This window comes from Hippopotamus amphibius, chromosome 4, assembly GCF_030028045.1.
Source record: "Hippopotamus amphibius kiboko isolate mHipAmp2 chromosome 4, mHipAmp2.hap2, whole genome shotgun sequence".
NCBI classification, from domain to species: domain Eukaryota; kingdom Metazoa; phylum Chordata; class Mammalia; order Artiodactyla; family Hippopotamidae; genus Hippopotamus; species Hippopotamus amphibius.
In genome coordinates this window covers 63364186-63378248 of record NC_080189.1, presented here as the reverse complement: position 1 = coordinate 63378248, position 14063 = coordinate 63364186, and the positions used below count along the sequence as shown (strand labels likewise).

At 36.3% G+C, this 14063-nt stretch overlaps 1 pseudogene; it reads right to left on the bottom strand.

Annotated features, from left to right (window-relative positions):
* The window catches only part of LOC130851880 (60S ribosomal protein L9-like), a 30523-nt pseudogene extending 17097 nt beyond the window's left edge, over positions 1-13426 (bottom strand).
* Between the last annotated feature and the right edge of the window lie 637 nt (positions 13427-14063).

Here is a 14063-nt window from a genome sequence, read left to right as displayed (position 1 = left end):
GGGCTGTCTAGTGTTTCTAAGTGTAAGAAGGCTATGTTTGCCTTATGGAGGAAATGTACATTAGATAAGCTACATTTAGGCATGAGTTACAGTGCCACTGGCTGTGAGTTCAATGTTAATGAATCAACTATGTATATTAAATAAGGTCTCTTTCAACAGAAACACACATAAAACAAGGTTATATATTTATTGATATCTATATATCCTCAGTATCTTGAGGGTATTGTGACCAGAGGCCCCCAGGAACCTAACCTTGTATTTCCCCTAAGAGCACTGGTTCCATATTTACTAATTTAGTGACTTTATAGAACATAATTACCAAAAATAGTGAGAACTGACAGCACCCTGATTCAGAAGCCCTAAAATTATTTTATATAAAACATTAAGCATTTATTCAAAAATATAAGTTGAGGCAGGAAAATTACCAAGAAACTAAAAGTCAAAAAATATATATATAAGGCTTCCTAGGTGGCACAGTGGTTAAGAATCCACCTGCCAATGCAGGGGACACGGGTTCGATCCCTGCTTCAGGAAGATCCCACATGCTGCAGAGCAACTAAGCCCATGCACCACAACTATTGAGTCTGTGCTTTAGAGCCCGTGAGCCACAACTATTGAGCCCATGTGCTGTAACTACTGAAGCCCACGTGCCTAGAGCCCATACTCTGCAAGAAGAGAAGCCACGGCAATAAGGAGCCCGCGCACCACAAAGAAGAGTAGCCCCCATTCACCGCAACTAAAGAAAGCCTGCACACAGCAAAAAAAGACCCAACACAGCCAATAAAATAAATAAATAAATAAATTTATTAAAAAAAAAATACACATATAAGCACGTACTAAATGAGACCCTTAGATTATCCAAGCATTGGGGTTATCAGAGAATATAATTTAGTTTTTGTTATGAATATTGACTTTGTCATGATAATGATAATAAACACTGTGAAATCTATATAACACTCACCATCCCCCAAGAGTACCTATAGAATAGCCTTCATCGTCTTAATGGCCCTTTGCCTGAAAGTTTAGATAAGACTTAAAATAACTATTATTAATATGTGCCTATAATTAAAAAAACAAAGAAAATGTGATTAATGAGCTACAATTCATAGAAAGTAATTAAACGGAAACTGAAGAATTGAAAAATAAATAATAATTAACAGATGTATTTAAGAGAAGACCAAACACAGCAGAAGAGAGAATTAGGTAACTGAAAAAGTAGTGAGTAGGTATCTAGAAAAGTGTCTAGACCGAAGCAAACACATGAATAAAAAGAACAGAAAACACAGAAAAAAGTGAAAGAGCTACAATAATAATTATTATTTTGAAAATAAAAAGTAAGATGAAAATTTTAAAAAGAAAAATATAAATATATTACTAACTGGAGTATAAAAAGTGATGAGAGAATATGAGGCAGAATAAATATTAAAGTAGGTATTGGTCAAAATTGTAAATATTGACTAAATTGATGTCATATCTTATAACACATAGCAGAAGTTCTTTGAACTCCACACATGATCAGTACAAAAAAATTACACTCAGGTACATACATCATGGTAAAACTGCTATAAACCAGTGATAAAGAAAAAAATGAGATGTAAAATCAAGAAGGACGGGATTATTGTCAAAGGGCTAACAGTGAGATGGGCTACTGGATTTTCAAAGAAAACACTGAAAGCCAAAAGAACACGGAATGACAGCTTTAAAGGGCAGAAAGTAAATAACTGTCAACTTTGATCTACATTCAGTAAAAATATCCTTTTGAAATAAAATAAAATGTTTTAAAATAAAAACTTTTCCCATTTAAAAAAAATGAGAAATTTGTTGAGGTGAAACTAATGAGAGGAAAAAAAACCTCCAAACAGTTCTTCAAGGAGAAGAAATACAATTCTAGATAAAGGTATTATAATATATGAATAAACAAAGGCTACCAAAAAGGATACATTTCCATGTAAATCTAAATAAATATTGACTGTTTAAAACAGTAATAATGATTTCTCATGATTTCAAATATATGTGGGAATGAAATGCACAAAAAAAGCAAACCAAAGCAGAAAGGTATGAATGAAAAGAAATTGTTAGAGATATTTACAACTATCATAGAAGAGGTGTGTTTAAAATATACTCTTATAAATATGGATGTTATAATCTCTACATTTAGTAATTCATTTCTAATAAATAATGTACAGTGAAATTGACACTGTTGGAGATCTGAGCCTAGGTCATAAAGGTTGATACAGTATTTGTTGGTTTCTCTCTCTCTCATTTCTGTCTCTATCATCTCTATCTTTATTTCTCTGGGTGCTTTCCCCAGACATCCAGGCATCATGCTATGGGGAAGCCACATAGCTACATACAAAGTCCCTATATATGTGTTTCTGTCATATTTCCAGTCGGGATTCCAGCCAATGGGATTCCAGCCAATAGAATCCCAGCATCAGTCACCAAACATATAAATTAGTGAAACTTCAGATGATTCCGATCATCAACATTCAAGTTGGCCTAGGTAATATTGAGTCGAGAAAAGACAATTTGTCCCACTTAATCTTACCTAAATGGCTAATTTCTAAGGAAAATCAATGTTGTTTTTGTTTTAAGGCAATAAAGGTAGATAACAGAATACCAAGTGTTGGGAAGAATATGAAAGAGCTGGAACTCCCACATACTTTTAGTGAAAATATAAACTGGTAAATCCACTATGAAAACTATTTGTAATATATGCTAGAGTAATATAAAAATATCCATGACCCAGTATTTCAATTCTAGTTGTATATCCAAATAAAATATATATGTACATATATATATCACATACATTATGCATATATATACTGAAAGATATATATAAGAATAGTCATAGCAAAATTTTTATAATATCTAGAAACTGAAAACAATCTAAAAGTTAGAATGAATAAATTGGGGTTTATTCATACAATGTAATATGTTGTAATTCATATAATACAATGTAATGTCACTATACCATAATATAAAGTGAAGAACTAATGATACATTCATCAACATGATTAATTTTACAATCATAAAAATGGAAGTTTGACATAAAGAAGTATATTCGGCATGATTTAAAAGTGGAAAAAAAGTGTTTGGTTAGAATCCAGTTTTAAAAAGAAAACAGAAACCATCCTAGTTATTTCATATGAAGTGCATTTAATATAGGAAATTAGATACAAAACTAATGAAAAGGCTTAGAAAGAAACAAAAGGAAACTGGGACACTCAGAGGACAGCAAATGAAGGAAAGTGACATAAACTACTTAGACTAGAAAAATAAAAAGAAAATTAATGTAACTGAGAGTCCAAGACTGCTATGCTGCTGAGCCTGCCTAAGGAACAACCACATGGATGCCACAAGTGAAGCCAAAATACTAAACACCACTGGCACTACAAAAGCCTGCGGAAGCCCATCCATGTCGCTGCTCTGAACCAGAGCCTTGAAAACCCTGCCACTGAGACTGAGAGAGCACTCACTGCTGCTGTGGGCTCAGTGACTGTGTCCAGCTGCTGAGGCTGCTGGAGTGACTGATGTCATGATTTCTCACACTACTGCGGCCCAGGCAGATAGCCAGGTGCCTGCACTTGCCTATCTCAGTTAGTGTTTCCTGAGACTCTACCAGGAGCAAATAAAAAGTGGTTCTCTCTTTCTTCCAGTTTTCAATGACATGTCTGATATTCTGATTTGAAGAATTTAACCAGAAACTTACTACTTTCAGGGAGGCCTGTTTAATCTTACTTCTAGTTCCCTGAAGTATACATACCAGAGAGAATATAGTGCAGAATGACCAGCATGGTCCATCCTGCTACACCCATTCAACCAGGGGGTTTAATATAGAATTAAAGTATTGAAAAGGCTGAGAAACAAATAAAATGTGTAAAATGAGATTATTCAGACATTAACATTAATAACTCAGGAAACTATTTACTACCCCTAAGTCAGGAGAAGCAAAAGGGAAAATCATGTTACCCAGTGCCCACAAGCACCGTGTTCTTGAGGCTGCTGGAACTGGCGGACTGCATGTGGGCATTAAGGAAAGGGAGGATTCTTGCTCACCCAGCCAAGAGGATGGAGGTGCTATTCACCAAAATATGCAATGTGAGAGAATTATAATCAACTTTTCTTTGCATAACTGTAAAAATCTACGCTCCCATTGGTGCTTCAGTGGACCAGGAACCCACAATCATAGTAGAGGGGAGCACGAAGAGACAAAAAAGGTGAAGAAGGCCAGCCAACAAGTAACCGACACAAGGAAAATGTTTTGTCATTAAAATATATATAAAATATTAAGCAATTAACATAAATTACATTACTAGCAAATCAATATTTTTGTGTTAATTCAAAATCTATAGCTATTAAAGGTTTCAGAAATATAAATATTAACAAGCATTTAAAATTATTCCAGTGACATGTACATTTATGTACACAGTAATACCAAATTCCATGCAGGTTGATGAGACCAGTGTTTGTCCTAGAAATTATAAACAGAACTAATGTGGAAATTTAAATATAAACACTGTGGGGTCAAGAGGTAATATGAGATACTAAGTGGTTTCACTAGTTAATCTCTATGAGAGAGTAAATATCTTCTGATAATGATTTAAACAAGCAGCTCTATGATTTAAATATCTAAAATCAGCAGTTTTCCTGTTCATTTGCATCATCCAAAAAGACTTCTTCCTGCTTATAAAAGACACTTTGAGAGTAAGTCTTACTGACCTTGAATGTCTTCTAAAACTATTATTCTATGATATTGGGCAATATCACCATCATAAGAGGTTATATACCATGTCACCTGTATTTTCTCCACAAGTATTTATTGAAAACCTACCACCCACTATGCTCCATGTGTTGTGGGAGGCAAAAACAGAAGAGTGAAACTGATCAACCTTTCTGCACAATACATATTTCAATCCAGTAGATAATTGACTACTATATTTGAAGAACTCAAAGGAAACCAGTATAACTGAATTGTATTGTAATGTGTGAAGAAGGGTAATGCTAAATGAGCCTAGGGAGATATAGCACACCCAGTCATTCACAGCTAAGGGAGCAGTATCAAAGAGTTTGGTCTTTATCTTAAGAAAGACAGGATGGTATTAAAGAATATTTAATTACATAGTGTCAAGATCAAATAAGTGTGCTTTGAAGGATCACTTTAGCTGCTATGCAGAGAATGAATGCAGTGTTGTTATTGCAGTGGTTAATCAGGGAGACACTGGTGGACCTGACATGGACAAAGTGTTATGGGAAAGGAGAGGGGTGGGCAGATTTGAGACATTTAGTGAGTAAAATCAATATAAAGTGTTTATGGATTGGATGTGGAGAGTGGTGAAAAGGAGAAGAGGCACTGACTATAATGCCAAGGATTAAGACTGGCAAGAATGAATGAACATAGATAACAAACACTAGAGCACAACACCTTATATCCTCTTATATTTGATTTTCATCTTCACTGTGACACCAGAAGGGGTTTCTCAAAGGCCCTTAATCATATTCTGTCTCCAAAACCAGCAGTTATTTCTTGATTTTCTTTTTTGGTGTTTTCTGTAGCTATTAATAGGTTCTCTTGGTTTCTCATACCTCTCTGATCTGATTGTTCCCAATATTGAGTTTTCTTGGAGGATTTCCTCTTAGCCAAACCTTTGGCCGTGTTTCCTGTTTTCACTGATGGTAACATTCACTCCCAAGTACTATAGTCAAAACCTTAGACTTGTTTTAACTCCTTTCTCTCCTGTCAAATTAGTTGACAAGTTCTGTAGATTTTTTACATCTAAAATCTCTCTCTCATGTTCTCATACTCTTCATTACATACTTCCATGTCTATAGCAGTTTCCTACTAACAGTTCCCACCAACACCAAAACTATCCCTCTTCATTTCAATTTATACATGGTTGTATTAACTGTAGATAACTTCTTAATTTTCTGTTCAAAGATATTTAGTTTCTCTGAGAACAAATTCTCTACATCATCACCTACTATACAATGTTCTTTGTCATCTGATACTAACTTACATTCCAATCTTGACAGAAACCACCCACTGTACTAGCCATTCTAAGATTTACCAGTCCATATGCCCATGTCCTATAACACAGTATTACTTGTTTTAAAAAGTCATGCACATATACCCATGAAAATATATGAAAATACTAGTTCCATCCATGAACTGAAATCTATGACTTAGGTGAAAGGGAGACATACTCTGTTGTTGAATCATTTATGTTTTGTACTGTGCAGTATGTAATATGTCTTCAAAAATATTCAAATCATCTTTTCAGAATATAAACATGCAATGGTGTCACTTTATTTCAATAGGCATAATATTTAAAGGACAAATTTAACATTCAATAACGTTCAGACAGTGAAATTATACCTGCCTTTGCAAATAAAATCAAGTTATCTTAAACCCAAAGAATTTTGTGCTAAGCAGTCTTGGAAACCACAGAGAAAATATGTGATCTAGGCATTACATGGAAATATTCCACCTTAAAAAAGCTAATCCAATATCATCCATTTAGTTGACTCCTAAATTTTAAGCTGGACCCAAGATTTGCATTTATATTTAATTAGTGTATACTTACATAAAAAGCGAGCAGTAGAATGAGATAACTATCTGCTATGCCGACCTATATCCTTTTTATTTTTTCAATGTTTCTTTTATTTTTTTAGATAACATCTCAGTTTTCTTCTGGAAAATCAACTATTTTCTTTTTTAGTCTGTGTAGTCTGAGATGAGTTGATCCTAGTTGCCTCAGGTGTTTAAGTTTACCTAACAGGAAAACCAAGAATCAGTCTGTGAACTTGACTGTGATCAATTCACAGATGGGCAGAATGTGCCAATGAATCAACTCCTGGGTTTTTGTTGTAATGTTTAAGTAAGCAGCACTCTTTCTATAGTATTAAGCAAGTAGAACATAAGCCTAGAATTGCCCATTTTTTAATTGGGTTGTTTGGGGATTTTTTGAGATTCAGTTGTATGAGCTGCTTATATATTTTGAACATAAACCCATTGTCAGTTGTATCATTTGCAGGTATTTTCTCCCATTCCATTGGTTGTATTTTAGTTTTATTGATGGCTTCCTTTGCTGTGCAAAAGCTTTTAAGTTTAATTAGGTCCCATTTGCTTATTTTGCTTTCATTTTTTGCCTTAGGAGAGATAGCCAAAAAAATATTTCTACAATTTATGTCAAAGAGTGTTCTGCCCATGTTCTCTTCTAGGAGTTTTATGGTTTCAGGTTTTACATTTAGGTCTTTACACCATTCTGAGAGGTTGTTTTTTGTTTTGGTATATGGTGTGAGGAAACGTTCTAATCTAATTCTTTTTCATGTAGCTGTCCTTCCAGCACCACTTAGGAAAGAAACTGTCTTTAATCCATTATATATTCTTGCCTCCTTTGTCGTAGATTAATGGCTATAGGTTCATGGACTCTCAGCATGTATCTAGGGTGCACTGTGGTGGCATGACTGCAGTCAGATATCCGGGCAGTTTCTGAGGTGCTGCCTGATTATGTACGAACAATGGCAGCTGCCGCCCCACTCAGGCTCCACCTCAGGACCAGGTTGCCTCTGCATCCCATGGCTGAGTCTTTTTCCTGGTCATGGCTGCCCCAGATCCAGTACCACACTGTGATATGGAGCGTGTGGGGCCAGAATGTTTGCTTGACTCAGGTTGGGGTGTGCAGCAAGGTGGTCTCAGGACACCCAGCAGCCACTAGAGCAGACGTCTCCTCTACTTGCTTCTGGGATTAGCCTGCACGTGCATGAGCATGTGCTCCAAGTAGAGTCCAGGCTTTCCACAGCCCTTCCATTTGTTCCAGCAGTCCTCCAACAAGCCAAGGCAGCTTCTCTTCTCTGTGTAGTACCCCAGGACTGACGTGTCCAACCTGTGGCTTCAACTGCTCATTCCGCAGGGGGAATCTCCTCCCACATAATCATCATTTTCTTCTCAGTCCCTCCCAGAGGCACAGGTCCTGATCCAATCACTTTTCTTCCCTTCCTATCTGATTATGTGTGTATCCTTCATATAGCCTTGATTGTATAGGAGTCTTTCTGCTGGTTTCCAGTTAGTTTTCCACAAGAATTGTTCTACATGTAGATGTATTTTTGATATATTCTTGGTGGGAGGTAAGCTCCACATCCCCTCAGTCTACCATCTTTATCCTGCCTGCTACAGTGCACTATTTTTCATTACATTTCTTACAATTGTAACGAAATATTTCATTATTTATTATTTTTTGAAAAAATTATCTATAATTATTAACTCTACATTTGTTACTCTTACTAGATTATAAACTCAACGACAGCAGGGATCAAATCTGCATTGTTTACTCCTCTCCCCAGTCCTAGCAGACAGTCAAAATGAATCAAATATTGAATCAATTTCCAATAAACATTAAAATGTCTGGAAAATTTTATTTCAAATTTTGCTGTGCTAAACACTTCAAGTAATGTTGATGGTAAACTGCCTCTTACTTTTTTGTTGTTGTTGTTATAAATTAGCTCAACATCCAATATAGATTCCAGCACCTAAAACAGAATGTCAAGCCTTGATTAGATTTTTTGACCGAGCCAACTTGAGTCTCATTCTTAGTAAGAACAATCTCAAGATTAATAGTCACAAATGAGCTTTTAAAACTATTCTGAAAGTATATTGTACAGAGAGGACACATTTTAAAAAGAAATATCATATATGCTTCCATAATGTGTTCTGAAATGTTAGTTTAAAGAATGTGCAATTTCTGGTATTGTTTTCTGTAAATGTTTGGATACTCTGCTCCTTCAAAACAGATCCACAGGATTACATTTATCCCTTAATGCTTATCTAAACTCCATTTATATGTACAACTTCACTTTTTGGTTTTCAAATACCAAGTTTTCTTCAATGATGTCCATATTAGATTTGATTTTTTTAATTGTGAATTTTAGCAATGGAAATAAGTGCCATGCTTCATGTGATAGCATTTTCACTGTTTATTTCGGATAAATTTTGCCTGCACTTATATCTATTGTGGGAGTTGGGGAAGGAGACCAGATAAATATTAAATATACTCAACATAGATACTTCAGAAGGATTTCTATACAATTTGGTTACTTTTTTAATTTTCAATATACAATCAAATACTCTATGCCTGACCTCTTTTTTTTCAAGTGAATTTTAATAATAGAAGTAGTTTTATCTCATTATTCTTTATGCTACCCACCACCCACTAGGATGAAGCTACAGAGCAAAAGCTTATTACCATCAAAATGTCAGCATTAGTAAGTACTGCTAGAATTTTACCTTTCATAACACATAGCCCTTTATTTAAAGTTGTAAGCAGATTTTCCTTCCTTATTCAGTGGATTTGCACCCTTCTAAAAAACAACTGTCTGTAGATACAGAAGTTTATTTCTGGACTCTCATTTCTCTTCCATTGGTCTATTTGTCTATAAAGACCAATATAGAGACATATGTCCATATCACACTGTTTTGGTTACTATAGCTTTGTAGCAAATTTTAAAACTGGGAAGTGTTAGTCTTCCAACTTTGTCCCTTGTAAAATATTGTTTTGGTTATTTGGGCTCCTTAAGTTCTATATGAATTTGGGAATCAGCTTTTCTACTTAAACAACAACAAAAAAAGCTTATCACTAAGCTTAGATAAAAATTTTCAGTCTTTCATAATTGAGTGTGATGTTAGCTGTAGGTTTTCCATAAATGCTCTTTATCATGTTGAGGAAATTTTCTTCTATTCCTAGTTTATTGAGTGTTTTTTATGAAAGGATATTGGACTATCTTAGGACCCTTTTTAGATGATTTTTTTCCCTTCATACTATTAATGTGTTGTATTATATTGGCTGATTTTCTTATGTTGAATACCTTTAATTCCTGGGATAAAGTGCACTTAGTTATATTATGTAATCCTTTTAATATGCTGTTGGATTTGGTGTGCCAGTATTTTGTATCTGTATTTATAAGGGAAAGTGGTCTGTAATTTTCTTTCTAACTATGTCTTTAACTGGCTTGATATCACCGTAATGCTGGCCTCATAGAATGAATTAGGAAGCATTATCTTCTTTTCTATTAAATGTTTTGTAGAATTCACCAATGAAACCATCTGGTCCTGGACTTTCCTTTGTTTGGAGGCTTTCGATTCCTAAACCCATCTCTTTGTTATAGTTCTGTTGAGATTTCTTTTTCTTCTTAAATCAGTTTAGATTTAATTTGTCAGTTTAACCTGCTTTTTTTAATAAATTATTTATTATTTTACTGGCTGTGTTGGGTCTTTTTTTGCTGTGAGCGGGCTTTCTTTTTAGTTGCGGTGAGTGGGTGCTACTCTTCGTTGTGATGCATGGGCTCTTCATTGCCAGGGCTTCTCTTGTTGCGGAGCACGGGCTCTAGGCGCATGGATTTCAGTAGTTGCAACATGTGGGCTCAATAGTTGTGGCTCACAGGCTCTAAAGCCCAGGCTCAATAGTTGTGGCGTACGGGCTTAGTTGCTCTGCGGCATGTGGGATCTTCCTGGAGCAGGGCTCGAACCCGTGTCCCCTGTACTGGCAGGCAGATTCTCAACCACTGAGCCACCTAGGAAGCCCAGTTTAATTTGTTTTTAAGAATTGATCCATTTCATCCACATTCCCTAATTTGTTGACACACAATGTTTATAAAATTATCTTATAATCCTTTTTACTTTTGGAAGGTTGCTAGTAATGGCCCCACTTTCATTTCTTATATTAGTTATTTGTGTCTCACAAGAGCTTCTGAAGTAATATCCAATGAAGTCTCAATTTTATGTTGTCCTAGCCAGTAAATACTAATGCAATTAAGAACATGTATTTTATTGTTCAGTGATGTAAAAATATGCGATATTTTTACTCCAATATTCCTAAGGAAATCATCAGAAATTCATATATTTAGTGAAAAAGATGCTTGTTTCACAATTATTTACAATAGTAAACACTAGCAATCTAAATTACCAGCATTAGGAAATAAATAATACTAACTATAGTATCTCTGCAATGAAATATTATACAGATAACAAAAATGTAACAGTATATTTAACATTTATTGAAATGGAAAACCTTGAAATATAAAAAAAAAATTTTAAGGGATATAAAATGTTGAATGTCGTATAAAGTACAAAGGTACCCCTAAGTTTTGAAAGATGCCACAGGGCACAGAGATTTTGCTCTGATCTTCCTTGGTCTTACTGTCAGAGAGAATTCTGGACTATGGATAAGCTACAGATCTGACTTCAAATTCTCTACCTTAGAAGAATTGAGTCAAATGAAAAATACTGAATTTTCATAGGCGTGGACAGGAGTCATGGTTCTATGAGCTGGCTAACCTATTTTAGCTTGTGATTGCCTAATTCATATATCAGGCTATCAGGAGCACAGTATTTTCTTACATTTTCAAAATTATGTTTTCCTGTAAACTTGACCAGCCTCATTCAATCCTTCACAATAGTCTAAATTAAAACTGTGGATAGTGCTTTAGTAGAAACAGTGTGACTTTGGTTTTTGCTGATTTTTAAAATTTTAAATAATTGTTGGGATTTTAAAATTGTACTATGCCTTGAGGCCTAATGGAATGTAGCACAATTACAATAAGCAAAAACATGAAATTATCTAATTATGTTACATGTTTAGAAAAATACAAAAATATGTTCTTCTGCTTAGATTGCATCAATGCCAGTGAAGCTTACAATGATCAATCAGTGCCACTCTTGCTTTGGGTCACAAGGCTCTGGGGCTATATCCTCCACCTTGAAGACAGATTTAAGAATTGTATATTATTCACCATTCTGCTCACTCTGCCAAAGCTGCTCACCCCCTTTCTTCCCAGGCACCCTTCCTACATAAGCAGATCTAAACTTCTTTAAGTAATGCTATCTCCACGTTCATAAAACCTAGAGAATTTCCTTGCAGGAACAACTTGGATTTATTCTGCTAACAAATTTGTTAGAATTTTTTAAACCTATGAGCCCCAAGAAAATACTATTAAAAACATTTAAAATATTATTACTACTATTACTACTGCTGCTGCCACTATTAATAAAAAAGCAAACATCTGAAATGATAAACAAGAGACAAAAGAATTCTTAGTTTCTATGATACATACTATCACTACTAAGCAACCGTCTGGTCTATTAGTTTTTAATTCTGGACCACAGACAGCAGAGAATGAGCTATGTACAGCATTTTCCTTTAAGAAACATCAGCACTGGTATCTATCACACCTACAAAGCTCTGAAGTGGCTCTTACGAGCTCTTTAAACTGACGGAAGTCCTGCTTTCCAGTTGAAGACATGCTGCCTTAACACAAAGGCATGCCTTCTTAATATACTAGAGTCAAAGGCCAAGGAGGAATGGCTTTAACTTTATTAACTTTCCCAGGAAAATGCAGGTCTAGAATTTTATAGCATATACGATGAGTCCAGGAATGGGGAGGGATTCCTAAAGGAAGGCCACAGAGATGACAGTGAAAACTGGTGCTGTTAACAGTGGACGTGTTCTAAAATTTTTTGGTTTTTCCTTGACGTAACTACATTTAACATTCAAAGAATAAGCTCTCTAAGCCAGAGTTACGGAAGTTCTAATATATTCTAAGGCGGGGGTATAAGTATTTGCATAATTCAATATTTTTTTCCTCATTTGTTTGCTCTACTCATCCCCATAGAAATTTTGCAAGGTTTACATGAGAAACCCCATTGTAAAGTATCTGTTGTATAAAGACCCAAACATTATCATAATGGTATTTCTGGCTGGTCAGGTCACTGCATGGATGACTGATTGGCAACCATGGCCTTTCTAACTGCTCTGCAATAGCTGAGCAGTTGTTTAACAAACTGCTTAATAAATGGTTTCAAGTATCCAAACTGAGTATTATCAGTTTAGTAAATTCATATCAATGTGGACAAGGAATTAAGCCTAGGTGATTGACCTAAATGAGCTCGTATGATTTAAAGGAAAAGGAAGCACTAATTTTGGGGACATACATTTGTCATTAGGCTGAGCAATTTATTTTGTAATTTATTTCTCACTTAAAGCCTGAAAAGTAATTTTTCCCCCTTATCTAGAAGAGCTTTTGTGCTGGAAGTGTAGATAAACGTACCAGGATAGGAAAGTTTACATTTTTAGAATTTCAGGATCAGTAACTTTTTTCAGAACATTTTTTCCCTTCTGACTGATAAAATATTTGTTAGAAAAAATCTGTAAGTTGGCTTAGACTGTTTTCTAAAGATCTGAAACCCGACTCGATCTGCAGGGTTTGGTCTCCCTTTGCTGCAGCGACCTTCAGATGGAGTCACAGTTCACAGGGCGCCTCCTCCTCGGGCACCGGACGCGGCCTCTGGTGCCAAGAGCTGTGCGATGCGGGGGGTTACGGCAGACCCCCCGCTCATCGCCCCACAAAACTCCACGCGGACTTTTAACTGTATCATTGTGACAAAGACACGGATTTTGCAAAGCCTGATAGAAAATGTTCTTTTTGCATCTACTAGCCTGCTGAGTAAATTCTGTAAGCTAAGTAGGGCTGAACACACTCCAAGCAGGTTTTAAGCTGAGGCAAAGTAACCGTGAAAGGATTGTTCTGGGTCCGTGTCCGCCTGGCTCCCGGGAGGGTCAGCGGCGGCTTCTGGGCGGTGGACCCCGGGAACCAGGCGCAGGAGGCAGGGCGCTGGCGGCAGGCGCGGCGGCTGGGAGCAGGGCTGGGCGCTGAGCACTGCAGGAGCCGCAGATGAACAGCCTCGTTCACCACCGTCGAGTCAGCGGCACCGCAAGTGCCCTGGGATCCTCTCCCCAACGTGCGGCTCCCCAGTCCCTTGGCGTGATACTGACCACCTGTTCGGTTGCCATTTGCCAAAATATCGAAGTTTCCAGGACTTTTCAGTGTGCAGCCGAGATTTCAACACAAGAGCTTGGGGTGCGATTCCTGAGGCCAGCAGAGCCGGGTGGACCATCCTTTGCAGGCTCCTGCCCAGAGCTACCATAGCTGATGGTCTGTCCTTTTGTCTGTGGGTGTGACACAGTATAGTTTTTAAAATTTCAAAACCTGACTCTCACGCAGATACAGAATGA